Source organism: Hetaerina americana, unplaced genomic scaffold (assembly GCF_022747635.1).
Source record: "Hetaerina americana unplaced genomic scaffold, ioHetAmer1.1.p SCAF_1, whole genome shotgun sequence".
Taxonomy (NCBI): domain Eukaryota; kingdom Metazoa; phylum Arthropoda; class Insecta; order Odonata; family Calopterygidae; genus Hetaerina; species Hetaerina americana.
The window spans coordinates 114,122,158-114,128,157 of NW_027286069.1; positions in this window are offsets into that span (position 1 = coordinate 114,122,158).

Consider the following 6,000-nt stretch of genomic DNA (forward strand, 5'->3'; position numbering starts at 1 on the left):
TATTAAGCCTTCCAAGAAAATTAATTTCTGCTATTTAAAAACAAGAGTAAAATTTCGATCAACTGGGTCACTGATACCCCTGACGAGAAATTATGGCGCACCACGTGAAAAATTCGATATCTTTGGCAGGACTAATACTTGCTCTGTTAAAAAGAGATAAAAATAATGACATTCCTCCAAAGGTTTATCAAGTTTATTCATTTGTCTTCCATTTGCATCTGAATGACAACCAAAATATAAAAGTTCCCAATACATTCCGGTCGTTGCTCATAACCTAGAGAATATAGGCTTCCAAAATTGAAACGAATGCACATAATCGGGCACAACATTCACTGAACTTCACAAAAACACAAGAGTGGGTGAGAATAAAAGAAAATGGAGACCACAGCCACCACCACTACATCGACTGGGGCGCGGTAAGTGGAACGGTGGCGCCTGATTCTAGATTGCCGACTTTTTTAATTTGCCTCCGTTTCCCCCATGCATTAATGCATCCAAGTAGCATGTTACCCGGGCGAAAGCGTCATCGGGAAACCTGCAAAAGGAAAACTCACGAAATGATTAACACAAGAATTGTTGGTGGCAGGAGAGGGGAAGGGGGGGATGTGGAGGCGATGTTTGGCAAATGCGGACGTAAATGAAATGGAAGGAAGAGGGGGCGGGAAGGGGAGGGATGGTGAGAGCGGGGCATGTTTCGGTGTGTGTGTCGGGCGGGGAAGGAGGGGGAGAGGCCGAAAGGGGGAGCGCAGTGGGGGTTGGGCAACGGCGTGACCGTCGGGCAGCCCTCTGATAACCCTGGCCATTCCACGCTGAAACATTCTCGCAGTGAATAAATTTCTTGGTCTCAACGGTGTTTTCATATGCGAGGACTCATTTAATTTGTATTGCAAATTCATGGGACCGTGGGGCGCTTGTGGGCAGGTTTACCGTGTCGGAGGATGGATGGCCGGTTGTTGCGAGGAGGAACGGGGGAGGGGGGGGCGGTCGACGACAGGGGAGGAAGGGGAGGAGGTTGACGTGTGTGCTCCGGGGAGGAGGAGGTGGGCAAGGGGGGTGGGGGTAGTGTGGGTGTGTTATGTGCCGGGAGAGGGTCAGCGCGCGGTCAGCGAGGATGAAGACCTAAGTGGATGACAACAAAGCGACGGTCAAAAATATCCCCCGATGACCCCGTTATTATGAGAACAATGGGGATGACCCCGGGTGGCCAAAGGGCAGTTTTGAGAACTGTATGTAACCGAAATGAGTTAGGGGGGGGGGGGTAAAAAAGAAGAATGACGACGGTGCGCACACGCATTGCTGCGCTCAAGTGCGCGGTTGTCGGAGAGTGAAACTCGCTCCGTGGAAATTGGAATCACGATTTAATTTAGAGAAATCGCTCCCTCCTCTCAAATTGAATGATATGGCCCAGGAGGAACCTCGGATGACGGCAGATACGGGTCGTGGGAGGTCGTTTCAGAGGTAGTAAAGTGAGGAAAGAGCACGGTGGAGAGACGTCAATCCTTTTCATTCGGCGAGCGGGGATGTTTTGTGAGCACGATAGTTGAAACCTCGGTTCCCATGAAAATTTAGCTCACATATTTCTATTTCGACGGAATCATCGAATGTAATACTAGGATTTTTAGTTTTCTCAATGTTGTCTTCCATTTTAAAAGACGTGAAGTACTTGGTTCATTCTCTTGGATGATGTATGTCAGTCTATTGAACTATCTGCTCCTACTGAGATGAAATGTGCACTTTTATGATAGTTACGTCTTCCCCATGCATCTTCATCTCTTAGTTATTGTTTATTTCATTCTTCGACAATGAGTTTAATAGTACTTCTCCAGAGAATTTACTTCACTGTCTTGTTCCCTTACATATTTCCGCTTATATCTCTCCTTCGATTAATGCACAATCGTATATCCCATATAAACCATAAACACAGTAATCAACCCGAAGGTCGGTTTGGTAGGTGATGCCAGAGTTCCTTCAGTTCTAAGCCCGACGGCGTGTGAAATTCACACATCAGGGTAGGAGGGCCAGTTCCTTTCCCTGTGCCAGATATGGTTTCCCTGGAAGATCTGGTACCCGAAAAATTATATAGCTTGGGTGGAGCTGCAGGTGCTCTAAGAGCCTGGGATCGAACCTGGGGCCTCCGGTCAGTAGTCCAACGCTCAACCCCTGACCTACCGTGACATATGGCCCAAAAATTCCAAATATCGCACATTATAAAAATTAGCTTGCAAAGGATATAATTAAAAGTTGATGTATAATACAAGGTAAAGGTTAAAGACAAAACGCAATGAATTAATTGTGAAATTAACATCATTTTCAATGAAAATTTTAATCGCTCTTTAATTAAACGACACATTAGCCAAATAGTTTTTGCTAAAACGTCTGCGTATAAAGGATAATCCTTCCATTATCTAAAATATTACCTACATATTCCTAAGTGAATCGTTAATTTATTACTTATTCGATAGTATAATCTAAGTTTCGAACAGCATAAATATAACGTACACAAAGTAATTACCTTATTCACTTACTCATTTCCTTAGCCCACTTATACTATAGAGAATAGCACATTACATTGCGCCTCTAACTCATTAAAGTCCTGGAAAAAATTGAGTTTTCGTGTGGAGTGCACCATAGTGAATTTTAAATGATCAGAAACTCTCGGTGGAGAATAAATATTTGGAATCATGCAAAAACTTTCATTGCAATTACGGCCATTGCGAATGTTTTGGAAGCACATTCCAATAGCCACTTCTCCCGCGACATTGTCAGAAATTTGAGAAGGAAATAACTGAGAGTACAAGAGCCCATGGCGGTCGAATCCCAAGGGCATCATTCGCGCGTTTTAAATTTTGACCCGTCATTTCTCGCTCGCTGATCGAAACCCGCACCAACTGGGTCCCTCGCACTCACGTCACGTACGGGGCAACGCAAGGACCACCGGCAGCCAGTTCCTCTGGCCCTCCCCCCCCCCCCACACACAACACCCTCGCCTAAAACGTGCGAAATAAACATCATTCGCCGGAGGAAATCATTTCTCGTTCTCGCCATTTCCACCAGCACGCTGGTTCTCCCGCTTGGAGGAGATAAAGGGGGGGTGGGGCGGTCGGAATCTGGGAGGTGGGGGGGGGGTGCGAAGAGGCGTGCGCGAGGTGGCGGCCCCTGAAATCCCTAGTGGGCGAAATAATGACGTTTCCCGATTATGGAACCCACACCGAGACCACCGGAAGCAATAGATTTCCATTACGACTCACGGCCGAGCCGCGCGCGACTCAGCCTGCCACCGCCGCCGCTGGCCGGGGACAGGGAGTCACACTTTGGCAGACCGGATGTGACGTCCTCGCGAAATGGGAGGGCTACCAATCCTCTCCGTCGTCCGTCACTTCCGGTGTTCCCTCGGCGAAGCGGGGTTGAATGAATCGGATGTGTACGGGAGAGCCCGGCCCTGCCATGATTCCACGCCCTTTGTTTCCCCGGCGAAATCCTCGCTGGATTTTAAATGTTAAAAATGCACATCCTCCTTTCAGTTTCTATGAAACAAATTTATAACAGTGAAATGCTATTTTTCGTAAAATTACTTTTTAACACGACCATGGTCAGTTGCGTCCGTGAAGTAATGTACCATGCAGACTGAAACTTAGGAAACTTATCAAAGAAGAGGACAATATGAATTCCCTCCATGTAGTTATGAAAAATTTCATAACTACATGGTTAAATAAAAAGTATCGGGGAAAGTTATAGCCTTTTCAACAACTAAAAGGATCCCTGTTCGGCGAGTTCCGGAAGATCCTTAAGGGTACTGCAAGCTTCCTTGATGGCAATCAGGGTCCCATGGTTGCAGAAGCTCTGCGGAATCGGAGGGATAACTCTGTTCTTGATCGTCCGTAATGAGCTTTGGGACGAGTTTAGCTCAAATATTTCGCATTGCCGAATTTTCAGTGATAATTGTGTGCAATGCCATCTTATCAGTGCCAATACGATCTGCGATCATGTGCACGCTTAACGGACGGTCTGAATTCAGCACTTCAAGCACCCTTCAGGAAAATCTTGTTAGTGATACATTTCATGCGAAGTTTGTTTGAGTAAATTGTGCTTTTTGAGAAATTTAAACATGACCCTTTAAGGATTTCAATATAAGCACGAGTTTCCCTAAAAACTGACCTTATCTAAAATATTCTCTGTTCTATTGAAAACTTAATAGAATCAAGAAAACTTAAATATGACCAACTAAAAGCAAATACCATTTATTATTATTAGGTAACTAACCGGTTAAGGAAGGTTTCTGGATGGACATAACCACGAAATAAATATTTTATTACACCTAAAAAAACAGAAAATCCAGCACCCTACTCTACATCAGGTCCCTCTTCATCTCTGAGTACCTTCTTCCTCCCTTCGTCCCGTCCAACATGCCTATCCTGTTCCTGCCCTTTCCTCGTTTGCCAAACATTCTCCCCTCTAATACAGCCTTCAACATCCCACTGCCGATCAATAGATCCATTTTTTTTCCTCTTAGTCTATTTCACCATATCCATTCTTCTCCTCACCCACATTTCAAAAGCCCCCAGTCTACGTCTAACCTCCTGCTTCAATGACCACGTTTCCGCGCCGTACATAGCTACCCTCCATATCAAAGTTTTTACGAGTCTTTTCTTAACATCCTTACTCAAAGTCCCTGTCATCAACTCCCTCCTCCTTGTGAAAGCTTCTTCACCTAGCGCAATTCTTTTCCTTACGTCCCAACTATTTTGACCGCGTTGGTCCAAAACGCTTCCGAGATACGTAAACAATTCCACCTGCTCTAGTTTTTACCCTCCAATTTTAAAGTTTTCTTAGCCTTTTTCATTCTGGAAAATAGCATTACCTTTGTTTTCTTTATATTGATTCTCATCACATATCTGTCGTAATGCATTTCCAATTCACTCAGCAATGCTTGCAACCCCTTGACTGACTGACAAACCAAATCTTGGTCATCAGCAAACCTAACTGATTTTACGAATTCCCTGCCCACCTTCATTCCAACCTCCAGTTCTTCCCATGCCTCTTTAATCATTTCCTCTACATACAGAAAAATAAATACTTGGTTATTCACAAATTTTTTTATTAAAACCCGAGTCGTGTTTTAATACAAATATATGTGGAATAACCAAGTATTTATTTTTTGAAATGAATCGCTTCCACAAAGTGACGCCTGAAACCATTCTGTTCTCTGCATACAGGTTGAACAGCAACGGTGATAATTGGCAACCCTGCCTAACACCTCTTCCTAACACTGCCCTTTGTAACTAAGTCTTTGTACTTCATTTTGCCTAACTCGGTGTTTAGATTTTGCCATTTTCTTCTCTCATCCATCTTCGTAATCATCTCATCCGTGATCCATAGTTTCCTAGTCTTTTTCGCGTAAACAGTTTCAATGGTGTCTTTTGCGGCTCTAGATGACCCTTTCTTGATACATTCCAATTTTTTGTCGATAGTACTCAGCTCCTTACCATCCTTCATGATTTTCTCTACAGCCTGCTGGTACACTATCTCTGTCGATCGATTGAATGCTTCTTCATTCCTTTTTCTAACCCGCCGCCTTTTGAAACAGACGCTGCATTTCATAACAACTAAATTGTGGTCGGAATCTGCATCCGCTCCCGGGAAGCTGTGCGAAATTATCAACCTGTTCCTAAACCTGTGTCTAACCAGAATATAATCTAGCTGATACCTTTCTGAGTCACCTGACATTTTCCATATATACCTGCGTCTTTTGTGGTGCTTAAACCAAGTTGGTGATGACTAGCCCCTCCCTACTGCAGAACTCAACTGCTTTCTCCCCAGGGTCATTCCTCATGCCTAAACCGTAGTCCCCGACCTCATCACCATCTCTCCCTTCCCCTACTGTCGCATTCCAATCCCCCATCACTATGAAATGTTTCCCTGCACGAACACACGCGATTATGTCCTCTAATTGATCGTTTATTATATCGACCTCTTCCTCCGCATGTTTGCTCGGTGGCATGT